The 19,066-nt window shown below is 37.7% G+C and overlaps 1 protein-coding gene across 5 annotated transcripts in view; it reads right to left on the bottom strand.

Annotated features, from left to right (window-relative positions):
* LOC150084644 (uncharacterized) overlaps positions 1 to 19,066 on the bottom strand; it is a 387,737-nt gene that overhangs the window by 344,269 nt on the left and 24,402 nt on the right. For all 5 annotated transcript variants that reach the window (XM_090376527.1, XM_090376523.1, XM_090376524.1 and 2 more), the window contains exon 2: positions 7,353 to 7,414. The gene's annotated coding sequence lies outside the window, so the exon portion shown is untranslated. The remainder of the gene's footprint in view (positions 1 to 7,352; positions 7,415 to 19,066) is intronic.

Raw genomic sequence — 19,066 nt, 5'->3', positions numbered from 1 at the left:
CCCCCCCTATTACTGGCATTTCACCCTTGTTTGCAGAAAACAAGAGTTACCCCTATTTCACCCTTGTTTGCAGAAAACAAGAGTGAAAATCTGCAGAAAAATATAACAGTAGAGACGAAATAATAAACAGTTAATGAGGACATATAATATAGTATGGGTAAAATCAGTACAAGAATGCATTGACGAAAAAATTATTGTGCAAATCCTCCCTACAATAAACCTTTATTCTTATTAAATTTTTTCTTTATAAATTATTTGGCAGGAGAAGGACTTCCAAATACCTTCATTATTTCCCACTGGCTCTCCATATGGATACTTTTAATAATATAACCTGTCATATCTACTGGAAGAACAAACAATATCGCTCAATTTTAAGTTCTAAAGTTTTCCTGAAATTTCTGAATTCTAGCTGATCGCTTTTTTACTTTCCTCAGAAGATTCGTCTCTCTTCCTTCTTAAATTCCTTCTCGAATAACCGGGGCATTTAAGATGGAAGAGAGAGTGACGTGGTTGTAAATGCAATTCTCCCACACACAGAGTGGAAAAGACCTCAATTCGAATCCCGTCAATGACATGAGGAATATTTTCGGCTTTTTTTCACAGCATGACTGAGTTATTCGTGCTAACATAACCATCTTAAAAATTTTAAAATACCAGTCATCATATAAGTCCTATTAAAATATTGCTGGCTAAAAATCTGGAACGGCAGCTTTAATCTTTTTCAGAACTTAGAATCTTCTGAGGAACCTTTCTACGAACTTTCTATGTCGATGGATTAACCTATTTTCCTCGGTGTACTCATTCCCCCCCCCCCTCAAGAACTGCTACATAAATGATTACACACCACGTAAATATCATGTAGTGAAGTCTGTTAAACACTTATTGAGTACAACAGAGTAGTTTTTAAACCCTGAGGTACGATATTTGATAATTGAACGCGCCTGCAAAGATAGGCAAAGTACTGTACTGCGTATATCACTTATCTTTATTTTTACGTACATATTTCCAAATTTTTTTTTTTACATACAGTGCACATAAATGAAAGTACTGAGGATATCTGAGGATTACTCGAGAATAAAAAGTCGGATCAACACCAAATTTTCAACAGTCGTCCTGTTAATCTCTTAGAAAGTCTTCTACCTTGTCCAAAAAGAAAAAAAATAATAAATAAATAAGTTTATACAAGTGATTAAGACTGTACAACGTTTAGCTTGTGCAGGCGCTGCGACCAGAAAACAAGCATAAGCGGAAGTCTTTTTCTGTTGATTTTGAAGCGAGCTAATGATCACAAACGGTTCCTATAACGTACTGTTCTCCGATAGGAACCGTTCCATGTTGGGTGGGGGAGAAAGAATGATAATCCAACATAACGTTCGCACTTATGAAGACCTCCATGCGGTCCTTGAACTTCAACACAATAAGTCTAAACTTAACATTCTGATGCACAATCGTTATTGGTCCCTTCTTCATTAAAAGCACCGTGACGGCCACTATCTATCATGGTATGATGGCGCATTACGTGTTTCCAAGAAATGCAACCACATATCTTCGAGCCAGGGTTCTGTTAGTTAGCATGGAATTAACAGAGCCCAGTGCAGTGATATTGTTAGTTAGCCTTAGTAAAACGGGAAGTCGTTCATAAGCATTCCTGATATCGATAGATGGCTGTGGTGGCCCTGTTTGCCTGGCCACACGGTCAACAGACATCATGCTTTTAGGTTTCTTCCTGTGGGGATCCGTTTAAGATTTGTGTGCCACACAAAAGTTCACGTCACAGAACTACAAACCAAAATAACGGATGGTGTAACCACGGTCAATGCTAACATGCTGCAACACATGAGGGAGAGAAATCGATTATCGATTACACGTTCTACATACAAACAACAGTGCAGAGACTGAAATGTAGTGATCATGCAAATAAAACTTTTAGAGTTTCTGTATCATTATCAATAAATCTATTTCTTGTTTGAATGTTTAGCTTTAATTTTACTACAAATTCAGCAAGTTCATTATTTTATAAACACCGCGTTGTTTTTGCTTCAGTTAAAAATGACATAGACCCTAAGCTAAAACTTTGGAGAGCAGGGTTGATCGTTCTATTTCGTAACCTAAATAGTAGTGGGAATTGTCCATAGCGTTCCAACATTAGAAAGCTATGGATGAATAGTGTTCACCAGTTATTATTTTGTTATTATTATTATTATTTTTTAGGAGCATTAGCAACTAAGGCCATATTGCTCCGAGAATATGCGTTGGTCATTCCCTGACCTTTCCGCATCCTCCGTATTTGGTGGTGACGGGCTCGAACCACGGTCTAATCAAGAAGCGTGTGCTACACACTGCTGCTACTTCTCACCTGCCTACGGAGGCGCCTTGCTCACCAGTGGCGGCTGGTTATGGAGTACCATTGAGAATGAAGTGGAAAACTCACAACATTCGGGTTAGTCTTTCCTCTCAATACACACGTCATTTCGATTTTGCCATTCGTCTACTGTATATAGTATTTTGCTTTAGAATAATCATCAATATTGCCAATAGACGATCAGCGCATTATGCCCAATAATACGGTATATTAAAACCATTAAAGCAAAAATTAAACAATAGCCAATAGAATAAAACAGAATAGGTATCCATATCATGTTGAAAAGTGAATCAACTATTTTACCCCCCCCCCATTTGTACTGGCTCCTCCGTAGCCAGGTGGGCAGGAGCAGCAAGGCGTAGTACACGCTTCTTGATTAGACCGAGGTTCGAGCCCTGACCACTGGATGCAGAAAGATCAGGGATTGACCACCGCATATCCCCGGAGGAATATGGCCTTAGCTGCTAATGTTCCAAATAACAAACATTTGTACTTTATTGCTCTATTTGGAAGCATTAAACCCAAATCAAACTCTGCTCCTGAGCTTTCTTTCAGGAAAAAAAAAAAAAAAAAAGAACTAGAAAAAACGTAGTGTTCATTTATTTGCAATTCTCATTACTAAACAAGCAAACAATTCGCAGCGCTGTTTTAAATTATTACGAATAGATTCCCTCGCTCTGTCGTCTGAAAACAGAAGTTTTTTGGGCAAATCTACCAAGTAAACTTGCAACCGATGCTGTTAATCCTTCGTTGGATAAGGTATTTATAACAGAATAAGCAATTCGCATAGAGATGTCTCGAACCATACAACAACCATTCGATATATGATAAACTAGTCTTCATTCAATCGACCTCACCAATAGCCAGAATTACTTGAATGGTGCAGGTTCGTGATGATCAACATATTTAGAAGAGAATACAGCAGAGCCAGTGGAAGCAGTAACTAAAATAAAATTAATAAGTTTTAATACGACAAGTAGCTTTCGGGTAACGAACCCCTTCCTCAGCAAGAACGGTACATGCATACAGAAAGGCGCCTCCATAGCCAGGTGGGCAGGAGCAGAAGTGCGTAGCTCACGCTTCTTGAATTGACCGGGGATTCGAGCCCGTGACCACCAAGTACGGAGGATGCGGAAAGATCAGGGAATGACCACCGCATATCCCCGGAGCAATATGGCCTTAGTTGCTAATGCTCCTAAAAACCAAAATAACAAACAACATAACATACAGAAATGCAAACATAACATAAAACGTTAGGAATAGAATAAATTTTACTAAATATGCGCTGCGTGATCAGGTGACTGGAAGGGCGCGTACATGAGCGCAAGAGTGTTCAGTCATTCACTAGGCTAGATCAGGCGATTGTTGTTGGTGCGCGGCGCGCATATGGGATTTGCTGACAGCGTTTGTCGTGTTTCAAAACTACTGGCTCTAAAAGTGGGTGTAGTCTTGTACCTCTACTGCGATTTAAAACTTTGTGACAGCTGGATATATTTAGGTACTCGAACCATAGGCGGTGACGATCACCGCCTATGGTTAGAGTATATTTAAAATATACTCATAGATACATTTTGAATGAGCTTTGTCTGGAAGAGCATCAGCACCCAAAAAAACGAAAAATTCTCCAATGATGTCTTGCATAAGACCTCAACTGAACAATTTAAAGTGAGGTATAATGGACCTCCTCCCTATATTTCAAGCCATTGAAGGTTCCAGTTCTAATACACGAAGAGCAATGCGCTTACCTACAGAAATTCCTTGCGACGCTTCCAGACTTTATCAAGGCTTAACTCTCAACGAGGGTGTCGGAAATTATTACATGTTTCATAAAGTCTTGACGTATGAGATTTAGCCTATGGACAAGATAGCACAAATTACCAAAAGGGTTGAATAGATACTAAGCTACCGAGATATTATGTGGTGCTCGAAAATATTTCAACTAAAAAAATTAAAAACAGACGAGGAGCAAGTGTAGTGAATATTCGTACTATGGAAGTATACTGTCCTAAACATGTATTGTGAAGACACTAAATGAAAAAAAAAAAAAAACTTGTTTAGAAAAATAAATTTTTTAAAATCGAGTTCATGGGCTTTTGATTACATCCAATAACCTCCTTTCTACAAGTATGCGGAAACTGAATCTGCTCCATTTCTCCTGAAAGCCTGCGGTTAAGTTCTCTGCCTGCACTGAGACGACTTTTCTGACAGAGGTTTATCTCGATTAAAAAACATTCAAAGAAAACTGAACTGGAATAATCCCATTATTCTGGTTAAATTTTCATATTTTATGCAGTGTCTCCGTTACAGTATTTGTGAATTTTTAATAGAAAAACGACTGGTACGCTCCTTGCTGTGAGGCCCTCGTGGATAGCACAACTGGTATAATCACCATTATTCCCACACCGGGTGGGAAAGATCTGTGTTCAAATTCCGTGAATGACGCGAGGAATTTTTATGGGTCTTATTCACAACATGGCTAAGTTAGTCGTTCTCAGGCGAGGGTAACACGGTTGTCTCCGAGAAACTGGGGTTTTTCGTCCAGCAAACCGACGATAGAATACACGCAGTTTACAGACATATTATATACTGCGCAATGTGGCCTGAGTTGTTGATGTGCCTAGAACCCTACAACAACAATCACCCAATCTTGCTGTGAGTGGGAAGCAGTTGTTTTGGCACTGAGTCAATATTATTCCTTCCCCACTCCCAATGTGATGAATTTAGCAGACACCGTATTCGTCCTCATTAAATGTGTACAGAAACAACAAGTCGACTTCATTCTGTTCATGCGATCAGAGTCGCACAGTAACTCGTAAGTGGAAGATGTCTCCCAGTAATGCACGTTACAGAAAGATGAATCATGCTACAGAACCCAGGACCCACCTGGGTGTGGCGTATACTCAAAGAATGGTTTCACCAATACTGTATAGTACCAACAGTGGAGTTAGGTCGTGGTAGTGTGATTGTATGGGCCTGTTTTTAATTTCGGACCTGTTTCGGATTTGGTTCACTGGTTGTCATCGATGGAACTATGAATGAAATTGTTTATTGTGACATTCTGAATTCTGCCTTACCCATTTGTGACAATTCTTTGGAGAGTTGCTATATTTATATCAGCATGACACGTTCTGTGTCACAAAGCACGGTCAGGACAACAGTAGTTTGAAGAGAATTTGTTCTTTTGACAGCCCTATGGAACATCTGTGGGATGAACTGGAACATCAGGTGAGGGCCAAAAAAATGTCTCACATCAGTGGTCACCGTTTTGCAGGAGGAATGCAAGATTATACCCACTACAGTCTATTTGGTGTAAAGCCTGCCCAGGAGGGTAGAGTGTGTCACTGCGGCCGAAGGGAGACCGACACGTTACTGTTGTGAGTGGGAGTGATATCAATGCGAAACCGACGTATGTCTGGATATTTTTTGAGGGCAGTTTATCTCCAAAAGTAACATTTGGGACCGGTGCTCATGAAAAATCGTTCAAAGGAAATAAACGCACAATTAGCTTAACGAAGTTCACCTCACCAAATTGGGATTGCCAGCGTACTTCTGATTGGTAGTCTAGCGTTCGTAGATTCATATACGTACATGAGCTGCAATATCATGTCACCTGCATCTGCCACTACCTATTATTTGCTTCTGATTTCTCTTGTGATATGCGTCGTGTTCTTCTTCTGATCAGTCCTTCCTTGCAACGGACTATGTACTGATCCTTATTTATCTGTGAATTATTTAAAAATCATTGCAATTTTTACATTCTGTCATATATATTCATTGTCTATGTTTCTTTAGATGTCGACTTACACAAGTTTGTAAAGGAGAAAAAAAAAATTATATATATATATATAGGTAGCACATACTTCACTGCCATGGGTGTCCCTATTAATGTAACTGCTGTTATTGTTATTCGTGCCTGTTTATTGAATCAAGTTCACTCAAACTGGCGTTTCTTCCCTGTGAATGGATTTGCGCGTAATTCTTTACATCACAATAAAGATCATTTATTTTTTTATATCTTACCGTCACTAGTTGGATCCATGCTACATCGAATTGAATTCAAGGTGAAATTCAGGAACGTAGAAGTTAGAAAGTTCCTAAATTACGCCGCGGGAACTAAGGCCATAAGGAGTCAGTATATAGTATTATAGTATATATATGTAAATTTCATTTATTTTATTCAGTTTCATGCAGAAAAGACTACACAGTCCTCGTCAGAGCCTGACTGACTGACTGACTAAGCTATCGTGTGAAAAGAAATCCATATCTTCCGTCACGACGGGAGGTACTTCTCAACTTGATCGACAACTGGGATCGAAAGTAGACCTGTTCCACATGATGTCAGTGGAAAAGTGTGTGTGTGTGTGTGAGAGAGAGAGAGAGCGCAATGATATCCGCAAGGATTATGTAAATTTCCTACAAGACACAGAGGTTTTGGAATTTTGGCTTCGCGGTACAAAAGTCTTATTCATAGTTTTGATTATCAGAATTCTAACGTTAATTGATGACTATTCTCCCGTTAGAGAAGGATAACCTTGTTAATTTCGATTCACTGCAAAGAAAACTAGGTACTCATAATAATATGAACTACTGTTCTTGCATCTGGAGTGCCTTAAAAGCTCCGTATGAACTCCACCCCCCCCCCAATGTAGGTAAGAGAATCTGTTTTTTTTTTTTCTAAAATCTACAAAATCTACTAGAAACGCATGTGTCAGCCAACTTCCTTTTAGATTTAAAACCGCTAAAGTAACTTTTCTTCTTATTTATTCTTTCCTTCTCCTCCTGGTTTTAAGAACAATCTTAATAAATTCAAATTTAATGGCAATAAGTTCTCTTTTCTCAATATTCCTCCACTTGTTCGTATTTTGAAATATCATCACACAATACTTTTTTTTTTTTTTTTTTTTCAATCGGGAAAAAGGCGATTACTGAAACTAAATAAAAAAAGAAACAAAAGACTAAATTTACAATGTAATTAAATGTATTTACTTACGTTTTGCATCTGATATGCATCATCCTGGACTCCAGCACTGGAAATTTTCACACTGCAATTCACTGTAAAGAAACGTAGAATCTGTTTTAGTCTCGCACGAATAAAATACATTCTTAGAAATAAAATTTATTTCTAAGAAAAGTTTTAATTGACATATAGTATTGATGCAATGCTTAAATTATCGTTTGCACTGTTCTCTACAGATAAAGAATTCATGAAAACTCTTATGTTATGTTTATTTTGCAAGATGATTGGTATGAACCAAACTGTATGTCAGAATTTAATTCTGACTGAAACAGTGGCGTCAATGGTCATCCCCAGATGTCGGACAGCTTCCCAGGCGTCACGCGTGTTCATAATCGTAGCTTAAAATTTTAAAACTTGTTGCCCATCTCCGTGAAACTTAACGTGCTGAAGATAAATTCGTACTTTATTCTTTCTTTTCTTCAAATATAATAATCAGCTCAATAATACGTCACAGAGACATCGCTTGCCTTGCGCTGTGGGCAACTGGTATGGCTTAGTAGCAAAGTAGGTGTACAGTAGTTGTATAAATATTAAAAAAAAAAAAATAATAATAATAAAAAATGAGTATTTCTAACAAAACTTTATCATCAATTAAATTCAGTCACACCAACCAAGGCCAAGGACACTATTAATGGTGTACCTATGAAACAACACATGTTGTAAATGACAAAATGCATCTCTGAATGAGATGCATTTTGTCATTGATCTACAAATTTGCCATTAATCTACAAAATGCATCTCGTTCAGATGCATTTTGAGATCAATGAGATAAATTTTTGTAGATTTTGAGATCAATGAGATAATTTTTTGTAGATTTTGAGATAAATGAGATAAATTTTTGTAGATTTTGAGATCAATGAGATAAATTTTTGTAGATAAATTTAATACCTATATGCTATAATGGTGTCCTTGTACTTTTAATGTAGAATACATAAAAATAAATTAATTAAATTCCAGAGTTTAGTTTTGTGCAATTAATCATTTTCTATATAGTCTTCCAAAGTGATGTTGTTTAATTATAATCACATTGCAAAGGTCAGAGCAGACGAGGAGGATTTGGCTTTAACTTAAAATTTATGAGCAGAGCTGAGCGGTCGTTTTTAACATTTTAAATATAATTCATATTAGAGTTATAAATTATGTCGAAAGTGATCAAATACCTTAAAAGACCTTTAAACTGAAAATTTTAAACTACTTTTCTGTTTTAGGACTATTAAAGGGCTATTGTCCTTCTCCCAGCACTTTACTCACACAAAAGCAAAGGAGTGTGCCACATTATGGGCTATTAGACAGGAGCTGGCGAGATGCCATGACCCAAGGTGGTCGTAAATTACCCCCAAGTTTGTTTCATGCCTATTCCGCTCTTCGCATCGTCCATGTGGTCTTCTGCATTTGAAACTTACCTGAGGAAACATTATAACACCGAATAGTGGATCCATCGATGGTTGAACAGAGTCGGAAGAAGACCCTTCACCATCTCACGTGCTCTTCGCGACCCTTCACCATCTCACGAGCGTGAAGGTATTCTCTATACACTTTAACTGGTCGCATGCCTGTTATGTACATATTATATGTTTTAAAAAATAAAATAAATAAAATACCAACTTAGGCGCCACCCCATGGAAACAACGAGTCCTCACCAAGAACCTGCGTATCTTCGTGCAGCTACGGGGAGAATCTCTTCTCCAAACATCTCAGATGTGGTTACCACTGCATGGTGACAGGGAAGCAAAGGAAATGACCTTCTCCCACTGAAAAGCAGCCTAAGAAGTCTCAGCATCAATTTTTCAATGCCTAAAAATTGATGCTGAGATACTCTGTGCGGACACAGTTTGCTACAATCTAATCATAAGGGACACATATCGTACTTTTAACTCTAACCGTTTGCTGAGTACAGTACTCAATGTACCTGTATTTTCTATTACAGGAATACTGTAAATTTTGTACTATGTGTAACAACACAGTATAAAATTTATATACACGCAGGCAGTTATCGCTTTACGAGTTCCCAGGTTTAAGGGTTTTTTTCCCCCAAGTATCAACAAAATCGAAAATATGAACATTAATTGCAAAAAAATGAATGTTAAACATTTATAAATACTCCATTCCAAACCATGTTGTTGTTGTTTGGTTTTTAGGAGCATTAGTAACTAAGACCATATTGCTCTGGGGATATGCGGTGGTCGCGGGCTTGAATCCGGGTCTAATCTTAACCCAAGCACGGTACTAAGTACTATAGGTTCTAATACCTCTCGTGTTTGGGGTTCACATAAAAAAAAAAAAAAAAAAAATCAATCAAGAAGCGTGTGCTACGCACTACTGCTCCTGCCCCTGCCCACCCGACTACGGAAGCGCCCCAAACCACGTGCGTAGCTATACAATACAGTGTACCCCGCTTTACGATATTAATCAGTTCCAGAGACACCATGGTATCGTTCAAATATCGTAATGTGAACCCAATAACACATTGTTTTTTTTTTTTTTTTTTTTTTGGTAATTCGTTTCAAGATCTCGGAAGTTGAAATTTTCGTTGTATAACTAAGCTATTTATCTCTCTAAAATGTCATTTTTAAGGTCACCTCACCACCTTTTATATGGCGTTAAGGTCACCTTAAGGCCATATAAAAGGTCGTGAGGTGAGCGTGGTTTATAAATTGTATTAGTTACCAATTCAAATCATTAAAATGCACTACACTTTCATCGTTATCATATGTTCCATTATAAGAATCAATTTTAAACTCCTTTGTGATATTTTTCTAAAGCACATTTCTGGAAGTCACGACCATAAAACAATAAAAACGATTTGCACTTTCCGGTTTATTGGGCTTTTCTGTTACTGCAAGCAATTAAAAACGGATAGTAAACTCGATCTTCTTGCATTTGCAAAAATACCGATATCTGAAATTGTGTGGTTTTTTACGTTATTATGGTGAAATGCGTTTTCCCTTTACTGAAATTAAGCTTCGTAAACTTGTTACTCCACGCGAATCGTGTTAGTTTCAATATTTGTGTGTGCCGTTAAAAAGTGCTTATGCATGCAATCGTGAAATTTATAATTAAAAGAGAAGATTATTTTGGAAACAAACGCCTCTTGAAACATTTCTGAAGACGACGACGACTCAATGTGCAACAAATTAACGAGTGCCGAGCCAATAATGAGTGATCAACGAGTATGCATTTAGTCGATGATGATGAAGAATAAACATTCTTTAACATTTATTAAGTCGTAAATAATTTCTCTGTTATTATAATTTGCTTGATTTTACAGGCTACGTTTTCATTTCTTTCGATAAATCAATCATTTTTTAAACATAAACTAATTAGCTAACTAATTTCATTGTTGAGAACGTAACCCCTATTTTTAACTTTATGTCTATGGGAAATAAATTCTCGCTTTACGAGTTTTCGCTTTACGAGCGCGCGCTAGGAACGAATTAACTCGTAAAGTCGAGAACTATCTGTACTTTGCATATATGTAAATATAACGATGTATATTTATACCTCAGTTCAGTATTCTGCGCACCTGTTTTTTCTGTTACAAGAACAAGGTGCATTTCATATGCGAAACAGTTTATGTAACACTTTTTAGAACTATGTATATTTGTAAATATAACGATGTATATTTGTAGATTACTGTGTATAATCGTTGGTTTGTCTACACATATATATATTTGTTACTGTGTATATTTGTAGCCCTCCTAGCCAGAAGGCTATTTCTGGAGAAGCCTTACAGCTAATAAACGGATAATAATATTACCAAAAAAATATTTTCCATCTTCCATCGCTGTATATTAACATACATCTGAAAGCAATGGTTTCCAATCTATAATACGCGTGACACTTGCAGTACGTTCATTGTTATTAAGTTAGAAACAAGGAAAAAATTAATTGTATATACCCTGTTACAAAAGATGTTAGTCGTATAAGAAAGTTGAAAACAGAATTTTTTCGATAATGGTACTCATGTTAAAAAGGTTATGAATCCGTTTTTTAAATAAACAGTGACTTCTGAACTTCGAAGAATTGCGAAAAGGAAAACAGAATAGTTTATATCTATATGAATAGTTTATATTTATATCTTGAGACGTGAAAAATGATATTGTTACAACCTTTGATGTATTTCTGATAGTCTCCTCGGTTTCTGATAATGAAACAGCTCAACGCATCTAAGTTCTTTAACAAGAGTAACTCAGATATATACTTGCCTGACTAGTATAGAGTCAGCCAGTTCTTTAATCTTTTTGATGAAGTAGAAGTGATCGGGATGGTCATTACTTGTTTCATATGCCACATATCTTTGACTTCGTGTCTTAAGCCTAAGTACTTCCTGATCTTTTCCTCGTATATTTTCTGATGGTTGCTGGTGTTGGGCTACCTACCTGATATGTCTATCAGGTAGGTAGCCATTTCCTTCTTGTCGATAAGGGTTATGTCTGGTCTGTTGTGCGGGATCGTCAGGTTGCACGGTTGCACATATTGCACGGTCCCAGTATAGTCTGTGAGTGGAGGTCTCTAAGGCCTGAGGATCGTATTTGAAATACGGTACATTTTCTTTGATCAGCTAGTATTTTTGCGCTAGTTTCTGATTTATTATCCGGGCCACCTGATCGTGTCTGTGAGTGTACTCCGTCTGGGTGATCACCCTGCATCCTGCATTGATGTGCTGGATTGTTTCCGGCGCCAGGTGGCATAGTGTACATAGCATTAGGGTCAGGCACCACCTGTGGTTTCCCACATCTGCGCCATATGTACGCTGTGAAGAAATACAGTACTACTGTAAATGCCAGAAAGGTATTGTGTGTTGTATATGACATATTGCGTTAGGTTCTGTTGTGTTCCTGGTATTGGCCGCAGGGCCGCTGGTGGGACTCCACGTTGCCCGCACACACCACTAGGAGATAGCCAGGCTGCCATTATTCTCTGGCTTGTCTTCGCCAGGGCTTCCTGGACGGACACAAAAAAAAAAAAAAAAAAAAAAAAGGTAGAGTCGGGGAAGTACAGAGTGTACGCAAGAAAGGAGGGTATAGCTAGAAATATGGAGGACGTAGACGAAGGCATCCTCAGGTTATCAATGGAGCAATAAAGGCCATTAGGTGAAAGGGGAACCCGGGGAGGAGGATAAATAAGACACAGCAAGAGGGCGTGTAAGTTGCCACTGACGAATCAGTTGGCCCGTAGGCCAATTGATCCTATCCAGGTTACGATCGGTTGGCCAGTTAGGTAAGGATCAGATGTTTGGGGTGTTCCTATTTTGCGTTGGCAATAGGGTGCTCCGTCTTGTAAAGAGGGCTTGTGCAAACTTGGTAAACTCATAGGAGTAGTTTTCTTCTGTGATGAATAAGTGTTCATTTCCTTGAGGGTTATCTTGTATACAAGTAAACAGGATGCTGCGGAGGCCCTCATTAGTGTTGACAGGTACATATATGCTAGATGGTTCCGGTTTTCTATTTCACTACATGCACAGTAGGGGTTGTCAATGATTCCCATGGATGTTAGTTTGTGGTTTATTGATCCGTGTAATGAGGCAGGTGGTATAAAGACCAGGACAGAACCAATTTGGAGACTTGGGAAATACGGCATTCACATAAGGTATAAATTTCTTGGTGATTGGGCCCTTGTCGGTAGCAGTCCATCTGTCCTGCCAAGTCTGAAGCAGTAGGATGGCAATTTGTTTCTTTTCCTGCCTGATTTCATTCAGGTTATTGACGGAGTGTCCAAGCATATTTGCTGGTATGCCCCTGGATAGACAGTAGTGGAGGCCCCTTCGAATAACCTCCAGGGGGCCAGGTGGCATCGACGACATGTGTTATCTCTTATTTCGGGGTCGCTGGCGATGCATTTCCTGTAGTCTCTGATGTTGATTACCTGGTCTTGGATGGCGAACATGAATCCTTCGGTTTCGGGGAAGAGCCTTCTTTTCTTGAGCTAAACTATCTGCGCGCGTAGCACAGTGATATCGTCACCGTCCTCCCCAACACCGGGTGGAAAAGCCGGGGTTCGAATCCCGTCAATGACGCGAGGAACTTTTATGGGCCTTTTTCACTCCGTGGCTGAGTTAGTTGGTCTGAGGCGCAGATAGGCAAGGTTTTCCCCGTGAAAAAAAAAAAACTGAGATTTTTCGTCCAGCAAAGCAGGCAAATCGACCAGAGAACATACTCAATTTAGGGATACAATACACATCGGCAGTTGAAAGTGATTTTCCAGGTGACCCTACTGTAATAGTTTATTTATTTTTTTCGTGAGCTAAACGTTCAAAGCAATCTATCTATGAAGTATTGATGAAGGTCATTGTAGTGCGTGCCATGGACACTACAATTAAAGTAGTGTCTATGTCTTCTTCTGTCTGTGTGAATGTGGTCTCCTTGTTGAGGTTGAGTGTTGTGTTCTGTTTGTCTGTCTTTCTTATGGCTTGATAGATTGGGGTTGTGTTTTGTCGGAAGTAATCCCACAAGTTCTTAATCGCCTTCTCTTGTTCAATGAGATCAGTCAATCCCCTCCCTCCTTCTTTACGGACTATGATCAGCCGTGAAAAAATACAGTAATATTCTGCTACCTATATGCTAAAACGTGATGGCGAAATTAGATTTTATGAAAATATTTAAAGAGAATATCATCTAAGATATAACCTTAAAACTACAGACAACAGGCCTATTAAGCTAGGCTTCTATAATTCTATAAAATATTTAGTAATAAACCATTTGCTCCGGTCGACTCACAAATATTAACTTACAGAATTTCTCCAGAATTCCCATGTGACATGTTGTCATTTTGGCTTTTAGGAACATTAGCAACTAAGGCCATATTGCTCCGGGGATATGCGGTGGTCATTCCTTGACCTTTCCGCATCGTCCGTATTTGGTGGGCACGGGCTCGAACCCCAGTCTAATCACATGTGACATAATCAGTGATGTGGAAATTCTGAAATTTGTTTTCAAATATATGAGTAATTACACTGAGTAACCATTTTATTACGTAAACCAACCCTTTTCATCGGTTTTATTGCTACTTCAGTTACAGCATCACGCGTTATCACCAGGCAATATAGAGCAGGCTCTTCTAGCAAAAAAACCCAAACTATTATTTTTAGGCCACCCGAATAATTAAATTCATCTGCTGTTCTGTGTGTCATATGTCTGTTAATTGCGGGTGTTCTATAGTCGATTTGTCTGTTTTGCTGGACGAAAAACTCCAGATTCTGGTGGGAGGGGGAACCTTGCTATCTACGCCTGAGACCGACTAACTCAGCCAATGGGTGATAAAAACCCATTAAAGTTCCTCGCGTCATCGACGGGGTTCTAACCTGGGCCTTTTTCACCTGGTGTGGGAATGACGGTGACGATACCACTGTGTTACCCATGCAGACGACTCTTCTAGCAAGATAACATGCCATGTCACAATGCTAGAATTGTACAGAACTGGTTTCGAAGACATGAGAGTGAATTAAGAATATTAATGTTGTTGTTGTTATTTGGTTTTTAGGAGCATTAGCAACTATGGCCATATTGCTTCGGGGATATGCGGTGGTCATTCCCTGATCTTTCCGCATCCTCCGAATTTGGTGGTCGCGGGCTCGAACCCCGGTCTAATCAAGAAGCGTGTGCTATGCACTGCTGCTCCTGCCCACCTGCCACGGAGGCACCAAAAATATTGAGGTGGCCTCACCAGACACCAGATCATTCCAACTGAACACCTGTGGGATGTGACGGAATGAACTTTTTGCAGTAAAGATCCGCAACCATCCAATTTTCAAAAACTGTGGGGAGCAACTGAATCAACGTGGACCAGCATCTCTGTGGTATCCACGGAGCAGAATCCGGTTGAGGCCACGCCAACGAATCTAGACTGTTCTGGGGGTTAAATAGGGGGGGGGGGGACTTTTCGTTATTAGGTAAGTGTACCTAATAAAATGACCACTCAATATATGGGTATTTCGGTAATCTTTTAAAAATTCTAAACATTACTAATATCTGTTTAATAGACCCTTTTACTGATTTAAATTTTTGATAAACTCTTTTAAGAGTTTATAAACATCTTTCTTTGTACTTTACATATTTTTCTTATTATAATGTATGGAATTAGTCTGAGGTTCTGTATTATGTTCACGTACATTGTAATCAGGATCCTTGATCTTTATTCTTAATAAAATAAATAGTACTGACATTTCATGTGTGAAAAAGATTAAACAATTATTCGAAATCAGTTTAAAACACAAGCTAAAATAATGTTTAAAACTTTCTAATTTGAACTACAACAAGGTTTCTAATGGATGACAGCAGAGTATTATAAATAATACTTCTAAAGAATGTCTATTAAGCAGTAGTGGGATTTATAAGAAAGATTCATGTTACAATGAACCGGTCTGCACGGGGATAACTTTATCCACTCTAGTACGAAAAAAAAAAAAAAAAAACATCATCGAATCCTAGCCCGAACCTCTTAAAGCCTAACCTCCTCCACCTACAACAATCAATAAATGCTAAAATGAGCACGAAAGAATGCCGTTGGCCACGATGTAACTTGTTAAGAAAATAGCGACCCAGACATAGAAGGTTGGCGAAGTAGCAAAATCCCATCATACGCTACGAGAAACGATAACCAAGCTTCAAAGGAAAGATATATACAACCACTTCCCTTCAAATTTCTGAACTTCTTCTGAGTACTGTTTTTCTTTTCTATAAGAAAAGTTTTAACCCGGTTTATCTTTCTGATTCTGTGTTAAAAACTCAAACTCGGACATGTGCGTGCAGTGATTCTTACTTCTGCTTTCTAGCGATATTAATAATGAAAAGTTTTTTCGGGTACTAGTAAGAATATCATTCTATTTTTTACTGAAATAAAAGGGATACGAATTTTCAGTTAACAATATATGATTTTATACTTGCAAGCAATGTTAAATCACAGATGAAGCAGGAAGTGGGTGTAGGACCCTATTTACTTCAGTGCTAGTAAAACTAGTGATCGACATAATGGAGAGTTATAATCGTTTATGAATAATCGAAATCATCCATCTATTATGGTATTTCCATACTCGATTATATGCAAATTAGGAAATTACGAAATCGATAAGAAAAACATCCCCGGGGGCTCACATCTGGTGAGTATGGGCTTGGCACACCCAGGGTCCTGAGCTGGATATCATCATTCTTCTCTTTCTTGGTGATTCCCTTCTACTTTTGACTCTCTCTCTCTCTCTCTCTCTCTCTCTCTCTCTCTCTCTCTCTCTCTCTCTCTCTCTCTCTCTCTCAGGGTTACTCGGGAACTTTTTTTTTTTTTTTTTTTTTTCCTGGTGCAGCATAAGCCTCAGGCTTCCTTGCATCATGTGGATATTAATAATAATAATAATAATAATAAAACTGAAAAAAAAAAAAAAAAAAAAACGAGCAGATGTTTTCAAAAATAAAAAGCTGTTACCACGCAGCTAAATAATTCTATTCAACAGATATGCGAGTATATACTGTATACATTTGATAATTGACTAATTTTCATGTAATCAATTATCAATCATATCGCTAAGTAAAACCCACTCATAACTCCTTCCTCTCTCCTATGTGATCGTGCTGGAATATAAACGCAACATTTCTACAAGAATATTCAGCTTTCTAAACAAATCAAATTTATGTAAGGAGATTAATATTGCATATATCCAATAATATATGTAATATATGCATAATATATATTAAATTTATGTAGATGGAAAAGCCTCTACTCTTTCTTCGTCACCGGTCAAAAGCTACTTTCTCATTTTCGCTCCCTGAGCACACTTTTCTTTTTATGATTTTATTTATTATTAATATTTTTTTAATTTTAATTCATTTAGTAGTTCTATAGGTTGTAAAACTTACAGAACTAATCGAATGCGAACAAGTTTCCTCTTAACCCTCAACCCATCTATGGTAAAGTCACTCCAGGTTTCAACGTTTTGTGCTTGCGAATACTGAATAACAGTAATAAGTAAAGAAAGAAAACAATTACTAAAAAAAAATTAATAAATAAGCAAGTCTACTTTTCGAATGTAAATTACTGTATTAGCAAATAATTATTCGAACGTTTGCTCTTTCTAATTTGAAATGTCTTATTCTTTTGAACAATATTTCAACTTTTTGTGACATTGAACTTTTTTCCAATTTAAAGTTTAAATTTTAGGATAAACAGGAATAATTAGTTGCTCGATTGGACATCTTGGACATCCCTCTGTTTTTAACAGCTTGTTCAACAACTTTCAAACGTCGAGACTCTTTGAGGCCGCGGACGTAGTGGTAAGGCAGTTTCGCCACAACAGTGGCGAAACTGCCTTACCACTACGTCCGAACCCACACACTGGGATCATTAACAATAGGGTGTTACATGACTACGCAATAACGTACTTCGAACAATCAAGTTACACAGACATGGCGAGCCACCATTAATAAACATTGCAATTTAACGAGATTTGAATTATTTGAAATTATTTCAATTTCAGTAATATGCGAATATATCCTGCAATGCCGATAAAGTTCCTTATTTAGATTGGAATTTGGTTTAATGCAAGAAAACTGAAAAGAATCAAGTAAACATACTGCAAATTAATGCATAATTATTGAATTATGAACAGTTCCTTATGGTGATACTTCAGAAGAGCGTAATCAAATCAAGAGCTATTAAGGTAAGATTTATGACTTTCTATTAGTACGAAACTGTTGTCAATAATTAATATTTGTAAAAGTTCTGCGTAGCAATTAATATTAATACAATTAATATATCTTCTGCTTGTCATGTTACCAATACACAGATGTTCAGTTTACCGAAGTGCTTTTATCAAGACAAATGACACACAAATGCTTTAAATGTCATCGGTACTATTAATCAAATATTTTTTATGTCGCTGATTAACTTTCAGTTGCGCCTACACGTTTAGTGAATCGCTGTCATCCCTCCATCCTCTACATGAAAAAAAAAAAAAAAAAAAAACTAGCCGTTCCGTTCATACCTTACTTTCCATACCAGTTGTCAGTATTGCAGCTCCCATATGTAAAACCTTTCCAAGGGCCACTACTTGCAAGTGATGCTACAGGGGATGACTTCCAGTGATTTCTCCTAAACTAGTGGTTCCTAACGTTATATCGCTAGCGTTGATATAAAATCCCCATGCCCTTCCATCATCAAAAATTTTATCTTTTTCTATTTTTGTGAAAATAATTTTTCTTTTACGTTTTAAACATACGGGATCGTGATTTTAATTAGTAAGTCTAATATTAATAACTATTAGGACTATTTATTTATTTAAATTAACTTAATTCCCAATTTTAGCAAACAAAAATATTTAAAAAAAATTTCTTTCCTACCAAAAACCAATGTTCCAATACCCGCACACCCTTAGCCGTAGGTGAAACACATTACGACGTGCTGGGTCACTTGGTACGACAGTGCACCATAGGAAAGCAAGATCACATCAACGACCTTACCAGAAGCATGACCATAGTTTCTCGAGTAGCGAAAGCATCGTTAAGGTTTTGACCCAGGACGTCCTAATGTGTTTCACCTACGACTAGGGTTGTGCTGGTATTGGAAAGTTGGTTTTTGGTAGGAAAGCAATTTTTTTAAATATATTTTTGTATGCGCATTATTCATCTAAAAGGGCGGATGAGGGGCGTTCACCCATCTATCCATACACAGTGCTTAGGATTTATAACAATTGTGGGACAAAACCA

The sequence above is a fragment of the Mastigoproctus giganteus genome, chromosome 6 (assembly GCF_048544385.1).
Source record: "Mastigoproctus giganteus isolate SK-2022 chromosome 6, ASM4854438v1, whole genome shotgun sequence".
Taxonomy (NCBI): Eukaryota; Metazoa; Arthropoda; class Arachnida; order Uropygi; family Thelyphonidae; genus Mastigoproctus; species Mastigoproctus giganteus.
Note: the sequence above shows the minus strand (reverse complement) of the source record. Positions and strands in the feature narration are given on the sequence as shown.